Source organism: Rattus norvegicus, chromosome 2 (genome assembly GCF_036323735.1).
Source record: "Rattus norvegicus strain BN/NHsdMcwi chromosome 2, GRCr8, whole genome shotgun sequence".
Lineage (NCBI taxonomy): Eukaryota > Metazoa > Chordata > Mammalia > Rodentia > Muridae > Rattus > Rattus norvegicus.
This window is the reverse complement of record NC_086020.1, coordinates 155022435-155034806: the sequence shown is the minus strand read 5'-3', so window position 1 is coordinate 155034806 and position 12372 is coordinate 155022435. Positions and strand designations below refer to the sequence as shown.

General features: G+C 42.4%; 1 protein-coding gene across 3 annotated transcripts in view; it reads right to left on the bottom strand.

The window, feature by feature from the left end:
- The window catches only part of Schip1 (schwannomin interacting protein 1), a 761344-nt gene that overhangs the window by 163754 nt on the left and 585218 nt on the right, over positions 1 to 12372 (bottom strand). Inside the window, exon 1 of one of the 3 annotated variants that reach the window (XM_063281589.1) lies at positions 234 to 290. The exons of the other annotated variants lie outside the window; for them this stretch is intronic. The gene's annotated coding sequence lies outside the window, so the exon portion shown is untranslated. Of the gene's footprint in view, positions 1 to 233; positions 291 to 12372 lie in introns of those variants that run through there. 3 annotated transcript variants of the gene reach the window in all.

Below are 12372 nucleotides of genomic sequence, written 5' to 3'. Positions count from 1 at the left end.
TCGGTAGGGAATCTTACAGCTTCCTCACTGGTGAAGTTAGACGCATCCTGGCTGGCTGCATTACTGCACATGTCTCTGGTAACCTTGCTTTTCCTTCAACTCAAACTTCTGCAAGTAACATCCTATCTGCTGACCCTAAAATTTCCTAACCGTCCATAAAAACCTTTGCAAGCCATCTTGGGAACAATTCTGAGAGTTGGGTGCAAATGGGGGTGGAAGGTTTGGGAACTCACCTGCACAGCGGCAAGGATCAGACACAGGACTGGGCTGCCCGCAAACTTCCCAGGGACCGTCTGCAGCCCGGTGTCTTGGCCTTAAAGGGGCAGGGCACTTTTCACCATATAAGGAAGGCAATTTTGCTCTTCTGCTGCTTGGATAAAGCAGCTGGTCTCTTGGTGTTGAGGGGGTTTCTGGGGGCATCTGAAGCCTGTCAGTTCCCGAGGCAGGTTAATTGAGCCTTGATAAGACACAGAGTAATGCTTGGCTGGGCATTTTAAAGGCCAGGAATGAGGTGGGGAACGCTGATCTTCTTACATGGGGACTTTCTGGCAACTTGGAAGTTTTCCTGAATGCCAGGAATGGGTTTCTGCTTCTAGATTTCTGGAAATGAGTGGCCCTAGCTCCTCAACCAGGCAATCAGACAGACCCCCTTCCCCCTGGCAAGGATGCAAAGGCCCTGGGGAGTGCTGAGGCTGAGACTTGTTTAAGACCTGTTACTTCTAAGGCACCAGAGGCAGGGAAGGAATGCAGAGTGAGGTCCAACCACTTTAGGATCTGCCGCATGAAAGACATCAGTGGTAGAGAGACAGGTTGGAAGCCCCAGGCTCTTGACCTACAGGTAAAAAAAATAACACATATGCCAAAACCAAAATGAAACAAAAAACAAAAAAGACAACAATGAAAAAACCCAAAACAAAAATAAAACGACAAAAAAAACCCAAAAAACATAACAACAACAACAAAGAAACCCAAGAGGAAGGAAAAATAACCCTTAAAGGGGCAGAAGCCCTTTCCTGGCATTCAGAACACCTTTCAAGCTTCTGGACCTGGAGGCACTGAGTCTTGGATCCTTGTGCACCTCTAGCATTTCCACTGTTTTTCTTCTCCTGTAAGGAACTGACTATGTATGCCTCTGAGTCTAATTTCCTCTTCTGGGACATAAGAACCTAGAAATCCCACCAGGAGCCCATTGACTCCCACAACTACCATAGTACACCCTAAAAATGTTACACACTTTTATTTTTTATTAATTTTGCAGCGCCCCCTTCCCCCAACAGAAAACTCTGCACAGGTCCTCCACCAGGGCTGTCAGTCCCTACTCTGGAGTGGCCCCTCTTGGCCTTAGCCTCCAGCTGAAGCAGGCTTCACCTTCCAGCAGCGTTGGGGGGGTGTGTGTTTCAGCAAGAGCAAACATTTCCTGCTGCTGATATTTAAATGCAAAGCTGTCCTGTTCATTTGGGGGTGGATTAAAGGCAATTATAAAAGGCTAGATTCTAAGAAGAAAGTGCAGTTTAATTTAGTCATCACTTGGGTGGTAACATGCTTCCTTTTTTGCAGCCAACTGGCTGCGTTCCTCTGAGAATGCTTTTAAGTCTGCCAGGTAGCTCTAGCCAGCACCCACTCTGCACTGCTTAGCTAGCTGAGTGCTGCCTGCACTGGTAGATCCAGGCTGCTTTAAGAAAGTAATTTGGCGCCTGGTTATTCAGTCTCCTGTTACCTTCTTACAGGTTTCTGTTTGTGTGTTTTCCTCTGTATTCCAGTGACGCTTAGCATGATGGGTAAAACACTTGTCAAATTAATTCAGCTGAGTAGAAACAGGGGTTTCTGTTTGGTGTCCATAGAGTTTAGTGAACGAAGTGGATGCTTGCCAGATTATTGTGGTTGTTGACAAATAGACATGGGTTTCTTTACTTCATTGTCTGTTTGAGCCCAAGTAGGGTTTCTTTTCCATACCATTAAGTTTTCTTCAAGGGGCAGAGATCAAAGGGAATACTCTTTAAAGGTTTCGTTCTGCTATCTCTTTGATCCAACAATATGATTTCAAGGGAACAACTAATCAGAAGCAATCAATGGTGAGAGGGTGTTCCTTATATCGATGTTTATGATGAAGAAAATAAGAAAGGATTCAGACGCCAAGGTCACCGTGTACACCAGCAAATAACAGTTCTTGTTAGATGATTGTTCCTTATGTGCCACACATTACTCCAGAACCTTCCTAGGGACAACTCAACCCTAGGGACAAGCCTCTGAGATGGAATGGCTATCATACCACTCCCTAGGCCATAAAACAGAGACGGGAAGTTTCAGAAACTGATATTTGAATTGAGGTATTGTCTTGGTTTGGATTTCTGTTGCTGCTACAAACCACCATGACCAAAAGTACATTGAGAGGGGAAAGGACACTTCTACACCATGGTCCATCACAGAAGGAAGTCAGGACAGAAACTAACACAGGGCAGGAACCTGGAGGCAGGAGATAATGCAGAGGCCATGGGAGAGTGCTGCTTACTGGCTTGCTCTCCATAGCTTGCTCAGCCTGCTTTCTTAAAGAACCCAGGACCACCAGCCTAGGGGTAGCACCATCCACAAAGGCCTGGGTCCTTCCACATTGATCACTAATTTAGAAAATGGCTTATTGACTTGCCTACAGCCTGATATTATGGAGGCATTTCCCTCAATGGAGGTTTCCTCCTCTTAGATGAGTATAGTTTGTGTCAAGTTGACATAAATCTAGCCATCGTAGGTATGCTCATTCTGTATTGAGCATCATCATAGGCACTGGAGATTGACAGATGGACAATTCAGGAAGGACTCTGCCTTTATACAATGGTTAAAAGTTGCAAGTATGCTAGGCATGGTGATTATAATCCTAGCATGCTAAAGGCTGGGACAGGAAGACTGAGTGAACTTGAGACCAACCTCTGCTGTATAGTGAGGTCATCTCAAGAAAACACAGGATAGGAGAAGAACAACTCTGATGGCTGAGGAGATACTGCAGTTGGGAAAGTGCTTACCAGGGAAGCATAACTCCCCAAGTTCAACTTCTTAGTATCTATGGAAAAAGCTGACATGGCTCTAGAGAGATGACTAGTGGTTAAGACCACTTATTGTTCTTGTAAGGGACCCAGGATTCTTCCCCAGCACCCACCTGTGGCTCATTACCATCAGAACTCCAGTCACAGGAAATCCAACACCTTCTTCCAATCTCCAAGAACACTAGGCACACATATGGTACATGTGCACACTAGGCACACATGTGGTACATGTGCATACATGCAGGCAAAACATTTATTCACACACACACACACACACACACACACACACACACACACACACACACACACACCCCTGCACCTTGGCACGGCAGCCTGTCAGCAATTATTGCTGCGGAAGTGATACTTTTTTCCAAATTTAAATTAAAATGAATTTTTGTTTTTTTTGTTTGTATTTGAGACTAGGACTCTCTATATAGCGTGTAATTTGTTATGTAAACCAGGCTGGCCTTAAGTTCACAGAGATCTGCTTGCCTCTGCCTCCCTAGTACTGGGATTAAAGGTAAAATTTCATTTGGTTAAAATGAAATTTTAAAGATAATTTTTATTAAAAGATTACAAAGCCTGGCAGTGGTGGTGGCTTGTGCCTTTAATCCTAGCACTCGGGAGGCAGTGGCAGGCAGAACTCTGACTCTGAGACCAGCCTGCACTACACAGAGAGTTCCAGAATAGGTAGAGCTATAAAGAGATTAGAAACATCCTGTTTTAGAAACATCCTCTGCCTCCCCACCCCCAAAAGAAAAAAAACAACCAACCACCACCACCCCCCCACCCCCCCACCCTACCACCACCACCACCACCACCACCACCACCACCAACAACAACAACAACCCAAAAACCAACCAACCAAATAAAAGAACCAAACCAAACGAACCCTTTTTACTGATTTTAGCTTGTAGCCTTGTGGCTGCACAGAATGTGCCATGCTAGGGCTAAGTTACAGAGTAACAAGAGTGTCTCTTGATGGTGCCTGTTATGGTTGAGATGTGAAAGGTCCTCTACAAGCTCCAGGATTTGAACACTTGGTCCCTAGCTGGTGGAATTATTTGGGGGTATTGGTGGAAACTTTAGGTACTGGGTCCTAGCTGGTGGACATGAATCCTCGGGCCTTTAGGGTTATAGCCTGACTCTTTTGGTCCCATATTACTTCCAGATCTATATTAGGGCAGGATGGGGAGACAGAGAAAATTAAGGTTGAGTTGGAAGGGAAAGGAATCTCTTACTCTGGAGTCTAGTTGAAGTCTCTCTGGAAGTGAAAGCCAATAATTCAAACCAAGCCTAAGGAGACTGGAAGAAAGACAGCAGCAACAGATATGCTAAAGTGGCAGGGAGAAGTCCCTCAGGGCTTTACCCTGGTCAGGTAACTACAGGCAACCAAGGAAGTGCTGAGTAGTCTTCCGAAAGAATGAGCCTCCTTATTGGCTTTCCAATATCAACTGGTCACCCTGAAACCATATATATACAAATAAATGAACTCAGCAAATATTTTTGTGTTTATATAATTATATATGCATACATACACATACTACAGGTGTGTGTAACAAAGAAAAATAGGTCATAGACTTAAAAGAGGGAGGTCAGGAAGACGGAAAATAATGTAATTATATTTTAAGTAAAAGAAGAAAAGTATTTGAGGCAAATTAACATCTACTTCAGAAGTTGCCCACACAGGGATAATATGCTCTTTTACATAGAAATATTTTCAAATAAAGCTATTAAAATATCAATGAACTATGTTTAAGACCTGAGAACACATGACATTGGAAATATGACCTTACTCCTTTCTCAAATCTAAGCCTGCGCCCTTTGGGAATTTCATAAACAAGACCATAAACTTTGTTTACAATGAAAGCATATCAGCTCAGGTACAACCCTTGGGAACTAGAGCTTCACTGCTCACTTGCATTCCCAGTACACAAGGAACTACCCTATAATCTCATCTCATTTTCTTAGCAACCCTTTGAGATGTAACTTCAGAAACCAACCAACCAGTGAGTGTTAAATGTGACTCACTTGAAATCCACACCCATGGTTCGGTGTGTGCTCCCATTTTCCTAAATGCCTATTGACTTAGCACTTAAATTTATATTAAAATTACTTCTGAATAAACTCCAAGTTGCTCCAAACTGATTTGCTCTAAAGTTATTTTCTGTGGCAAAGAATCTTGTTTGTGCCAATGGTTCTTGACACACTGTCTCTGTTAAGTGTCATGTGACAAGGAGCTGATACCATAGACCCACTTCTGGAGTGCTTTTCTTGCTATGATGAACCCTCCTTCCCTGAACCATGAACCAATGCAAATATTTTACCTTTTAAGTTGCTAGGATGGCTAAAGTTATGTTTTAAGTTTTAATTACTGTGCTTAAAAGATCTATAAAACAACAATGCTTCTAAACTATAATCCCTACTTGCCTAAGGACAGATAAACCTGTAAACCCTACTTGCCCAAGGACAGATAACTGCCTGGAATGCTGGGGACTTCTTCATGTACAATAACAAGCCACAGGTTTTCACTTCTGTTAGCAAGGTTGGCTGCCCCAACTGCACAGAAAGTGATCCCATGTAAGTGGAAGGTAGGTAGGCAAGAATTATGTTAAGCTGTATGCTTACCCCTGATTGGACGAAAGTAGGAAGCTCATTACCTTGTAGGTTTTTCCTTTATTAGCATCAGATGAATGAATCCGACTTGTGGCCATTGTCTGGGAGTCCTAGGTGTGGCCCTGCCAGTGTCTACATCCTGACCAGTATTTAATAAACTCTTGCTTCAGATTTGGCTCAAAAATTCTGGCAGTGTTCCTATTCTCACCTGGTGGGATTAACATTGCTTCTGTCAGTTACAAGCAAAGAAACCAACACAGGAGATTGACTGTGACATTATTAGGGGTGGCCTTCTGCTAATAACACCACTCATAGTCATTAGAAGAAAGGGAGAAATAAAACCCAATGTGGCCTTAGACAAATGAGAAAACAGATTAAAGTTTTCCTGTTAAAGAGGTAACAACATAAACTACCACTTACTTAGTAGAAATAGGTTGGCTTAACATTTTTAGTATTCTAATATGCTTACTGACTGGATGTGTATCACTGTTGGGAGCTAGAAATGTTGGGTACCTTCCCTGGAAAGCATCTGACTGGCACCCATTGGAGCCAGCCCCAAAGAGTCACTTTGCTGAAGATAGCAGAGCTATGGGTACTGGACTATCCAAGCTGTTTGGAGTCCAGATGGTGACATTATGTGCCGTGAATACTGGACATGGGACTGTAGGGTTTGGGGTTTGACCTCCAGAACTGTGGTCTTGGTTGGTCAACTTTTCCTTGCTATGCTCTATTAATCTTCTTTGGAATGGAACTGTTTAACTCTGTGCCATTGCATTTTGGTAGTGTGTGACTCCTTTCTTTTTTGCTTATTTTATTTTATTTTATTTTATTTTATTTTATTTTATTTTATTTTATAGAAGCTCACAGTTAAGAGGTTGCTTTGAGTTGAATGCTATTGTAATTGTGAGAGGCTACTGGGACTTTTCAAGTTGAACTACATGTACTTTAAATTATGAGATGGCCATAAGCCTATGAAGACCAGGAGTGGGGTATTATAATTTGATGTTAACTGTCTCCCACAGGCTCATGTGTTTGAATGCTTAGGCCCTAGCTGGTAGTGAAGTTTTGGGAGGTTGTAGAACTTTTAGGTATATGGCCTAACTTGAATACATAGGGTATTTTAGGAAGGCATTTTAGGGAGGCATCTATCCCAGTCTCAGTTCTGGCATGAGAGTCCTCTTTCTCTCTAATTCCTGATCTGAAGAGACATGGGGAAGCCATTACACATATATTCTCACTATCATGAAGTCACCATGCCTTCCCCACCACAGTGAGATGTACTCCATCCGACTGTGAACCACATAAATCCTTCTAGAGTTGCTTCTGTTAAGTATTTTGTTACAGTCATGAGAAAATTAACCAGCACAATCATAGTATAGTAGATATATATCATATATATGATATATATATATATATATAAAGTACAATACAAATAAAGCAAACATCAATGTGAGTCATGTGCTTACAAATCTTTTGATGGATGCTGGATGTATAACTTTTAGATCTTGTGGTAAAATACATTTGTAACATATTTTATATATAATTTAGTTATTCATTTTTTCAAGACAAGATCTCACAATGTAGCTCTGAATGTTCTGGAATTCACTATGTAGCCCACACTGACCTTGAACTCACAGATATCTGCTTATCTCTGCCTCCTGAGTGCTGGGATTAAAGGCATAATTTTTTATGTTTATACTTAATATTATCCTAAAGGATATCATAGTTGCCTGGTCTTAATGCACTTTACACTTTTTTTTAACTAAAAAAAGGATTTTGGAAAACCACCTGTTGTTTCTTTTTTGTCATGGGCTTTTGATTTATTTGGTTCTGAGTTTGACTTATTTTGGATAACCAGGTCTGATGGAGCTATCAATGCAATGTTAATCTAAGCTCCTTCTCCTGTTTGTAGACTTTTATCAGTTGCCACTTCCTTTAGATCAAAGTTAAAAAAAATTCAAAACTGGCAATCCAAACTCTGGCCAAGAAACACCTGCTAAATAGTTATCAATACCCTTTGACATTTTTTCACTTCAAGCAATTTTGGAAGCTTCAGTTGTATTTCTGTAAAGGTTTGCACCTGGGCAGTGGCACAGGGCTTTTATGAGGAGTGCTATTAACAGGACTCTCAGTGGAGCTGAGCAGAGAGAGGCTACGGGGAGCCCTGTTTTATAGTACAGTAAGGTTAGCCATTTACTGTCCCCATGAGCTATTTCACTTGCAATAAAGGTCAATGGGCCTTTTTAGGGAGGGGAGGTAGACCCCTGTCTCAAACTGCCATCTGCAGCTGTCAAAATGACAGACTTTTCTGGAAAGAGATAGGCTGTTTATTTAACAGGGAGGGTGGTTCACTCTGACCAGCTGATGGCAAAGGCTGCAAGAATTCACTGACTTCAGTGCAGAATTCCAAAGTTCTACAGCAGCTTGACCTTGACTGCAAAGCTAAGAAGGTATGGCAGACTATAGATCTGGTTGTTATCTTGATATGTGAACTCTGCCAAGAAGGGTAACATTTCTGTACCCGGGACTCTCTCTGCCTAGATTTTCAGGAAGCTGATGTTCCAGATGTCTGTGCTTTGAAGACAGTGGAGAGGCAGTGTATAACACAGGTGAGTGCTTCCACTCACAAGGACTTTCTTTTTTTTTTGCTGGGATTATAGCACCCCACCACTACTCCCAGCTTATTTGGCAGAGGGAACTGAACCCACGGCTTCAGGATGCCAGCTGAGTTGTTTTTCCAGTCTATTAGCTTTGCCAGAAAGAGTTTTACTTTATTTTTAATTATGTGCATATGTGGTTATGAGCACAAAGTGCAGGTGCCAGAGGAAGCCAGGGGCAGCAGATACCCCTGGAGCTGTAGTTGCAGGAAAACCATGTAGTTGCCATGGATGCTTGGAACTGAGTTCGGGTCTTCTCTGAGTAGTGTATGCTTTTAACCACTGAGTCATCTCTTCGGCCCTTTCCGACCATGTAATTATCTAATGATGAAGTAATACCGAGTGGACACTTGGCTAAACACAGTGGTGTTTGATGTCTCCTAAAGGAAAACTGAAGATTTAATTATTTTTGTTTGTGTGTATATGTGTGTGTCCAGGTGCTCATAGAGGCCAGAAGAGGACATGAGAAGTCCTGGAGCTGGAGTGACAAGTCATTGTGCTTGCTGAACAACAAGACTTCCAGGCCACTGGACCATCTCCTCAATTACAGGAATTTTTGAAAACCTACTTGCTCCTTCAATTCTACAATGTAATTTTAAAAAATTATGAGAAATATGATAGATGGTCTACTGTTAAGCACTTTTTTAAAAAGGAATAGCTTTATTTATTCAAGTAGGGACTAAGAACTAATTCCTGTCCTGACAACTAAGGCTGCTTGAGTTCCTTTCCTGGTTCTTTTTTCCTCCCCTCTTCCTTTCTCCTCCCACACCCACTTTTCTTGCTCTTGGTGGTTGAATGTTAATAACTTTGAGATAACAGAGAAAAGAAAATGGAAGCAGGACTAGCTGGAGCCTTTGGAGAAGAGTCGAGATCCTGGCATCTATGTCAGAACATGAAATGGCTGAGCAATGAACAGCAGTGAAACTTTGAGGTTTGTAAGTGGAGTTTCAGGCTGAAAGCCCCATCCCCAGCATCCCCAGCAAGCTAGGTTCAGGGAACCATCCAAAGCTCAGACTAAAGACATAGGTAATACTGGAAAAAGCTGGAGGCCAGAGACTCCATCAACAATTTGGGAAAAGGAAATAATGAAAAGGGCTCTGATGACCCTGAGTCTGATGTCCGTGTTCTGATTTGAGCATTAGAGGAAGACTTGGGACAGGGGGCAAGGGATATGCATAATTAATGAGTCCCTGGTCAAGGTGTGGTCAGGTGCATCATGGTCGTTTCTCTAGTCCTTTAAGGTGACACCAACCTTAGTCCTTTTGAGATGATTCCTTATGCTTCAGGGTATTGCCTCACTTTCTAGCATTGCCCTCGTCTGGATGGATCTGTACCCACAGGACTTCGTTTTTGGAAACCCAGGTGACTGCAGTTTGAAGACAGGGGCTTGTCTTGTTCTCTCAGCGTTGTGGGTCAGTGGCATGCAATATATTCAGTTTCTAGCAGAGTATGGTGGTATGTACCTCTGGTCTTACCGTTTGGAGATGAGAAGACGTGAAGAGCAAGAACTCAAGGTCATCCTGGGCTCTGTAGTCGGTTGGAGTCCAGTCCAGGCTGCATGAAACCTAGTCTCCAAAAAATCTACACACTACTTACTACTACTATTAGTAAATGAAAACAGAACAAAAATGTTTCTATATGCCTGCTACGCGTGCTGGCAATAGTAAGGCAGGTTTCATTATCCTGACTAATGTACTACCGCTGATCGAAGCCGTGTGGGAATATTATAACATTGATACGTGTATTAGGAATAAATAATTTAAAAATTAAAAAATGTACTCAATGCAAATAGAAATCTTGCCCATGGCAATAGGACTGAAGGCAGTTCCTGTCATGTCACTTGGCTCTCATAGAGTTACACGCATGAGAAAGTAACATTTGGGAACAATCTATCAACTGCCAACTGAACTGAATCCTATTTCAATTTTTATTGAAGGCAAAGACTTAGCAACCACTTGACTTGCACAGGAATGTGGTACCCAGACATTAAGGTCATTCATTTTGCTAATATCCTTGCCAACCTTTAAGTTGATATTGTTTCAGATTAGCCTTACTCTTTTTTGCATCTCAGGGTACTTTGCCCACCAGTACAGGTCACCATCACAAGATGCTGGAAGAATGCTGTTGGCAAAGGATGCTGGGATGGGGTTTCTTAGATAGAACATGTCCTGTGAGATACGGACTTTAATTTATTTAAAACTATATGTGTTTATGGATCTTTGAAATTTTCTAAGAACGGATGCTCAGACTAGTTACACCCCCAGTGAGGACACTGCTCTGGGGAGAGGGGTCAAGAGTTAGGAGGTAGAGCTACTGGGTTAGGAGCTCCTAAGGCCCGGCTGGGTTCCTTTCCTGGATACTCGCCCTTTCTCCTCCCACACTCACTTTTCTCTCTCTTGGTCCTTGAATGCTAATTAACTATTGAATGCTAATAACTGAGACAGCAGCAGTGAGTAGAAGGGGTTGGAGCCCTGCAGCAGAGCTCCTGAGGAACTCCTAACCCAGTCCACTTTACATATAGCCTTTTGCTGAAACTCTTGGCCTTAGACCTTTCCAGAAAATCTTGGCATATCTTTTCCTCTTCTTACTTCTGCCTCTCACTAGCTCACAGAAAAAAGGCTCAGGTCAAGATTTGCAATACATAAGAAGACATTGTATTTATTTGTTTATTTATTCCTTTCTTTTTCTATTTCTTTCTTTTAAATTCACTTTACATCCCGATCATAGCCCCCTCCCTCCTCTCTCCTCAGTACCACTCTTACAAATCCTTCCCCTCATTGCCCCTTTCCTTTTCCTCAGAAGGGAGCCGTCCTTGGGAACCACTCTACCCCGGGGCATCTAGTCCAGCAGGACTAGACACACCCTCTCCCACAGAGACCCAAACAGGCAGTCCAGGTTGGGGAAAGGGGATCTACTCTCAGGGAACAGAGACCAAGATAGCCCCCATTCCACTTGTTTGAAACCCACACGAAGACCAAGCTGCAGGTTTACTACAAATGTGTAGGGGGTCTAGTCCAGCTCTTGTATGTTCTCTGGGCTTCTGTAAGCCCCATGGTCCCAGGTTAGTTGACTCTATGGGTCTTCTTGTGTTGTCTAGGCACTCAATGACTTGACCAACTTAAGATCCAACCCATGTGATATAGCCAACCCCTGACACTATTAGTGATACTCTGCTGTGCTTACAGACAGGAATCTAGCATCACTGTCTCCTGCGAGGCTTTATTCACCAGCGGATGGAGGCAGATGCAGAAATCCACAGCCAAACATCAGGCAGAGCCCAGGTAAAAGGCAGAGTGAGGTGTAAAAGTCAGCAAGTCGGAGGGGTCAAGGAGTCATTTTAAATCAATGAGAAAACTTTGCTGACTCCACCAGAAAGGCCTGGGCCAATGATTCAAACAGGCATTTCCCAGGAGAAGAACTTCCAATAGGCCAATCCCATAGAAAGGTTAAAAAATCACTCTGAGATCGTGGAGATGTCATCTTAGACAAAAAATAACATTTGGAAAAGCAAATTAGAAAAATCACCATTTAGTGGTGGTTGGTTGGAGAATAAAGGGTTCAGTGAATATAGACAATATTAGACATTATTAGACAATATGCGTAAGAGTCTTAGGACATGGAGAGTTCAGCTGTCAACCCCAAGCCACAGAAGTCTTCTCATGAAAACACAAATGTGCAAGAAGACTCAGACTCAGACCTCAACACAGTGTGAGCTTCAGTCTAGGTTCTTTTGGTTGCAAGTGTATTTGAAATGCCTCCTCCCTATTCTACTATACTGGTTCTCTTGGCTTTGATTACTGATCTGTTTAAACAAATGGCTTGTGTGCCAAAAGACCGATTGGTTTCACCCAGTTAGCTGTTGTTTATTTGAGAGAAGAAATGTGATATGATGGCTATGATTCATCTTTTAGTGTTCACATGTGGAACTAGGGTTAATTTTTCTGCAAAAGACAGGATTTGAGATAGGCTAGCATATCTACAGTGGGAAAGAACAGAACTGATTTAAAAGTCCAATCTGGATCCATCTATCTATCTATCTATCTATCTATCTATCTATCTATCTA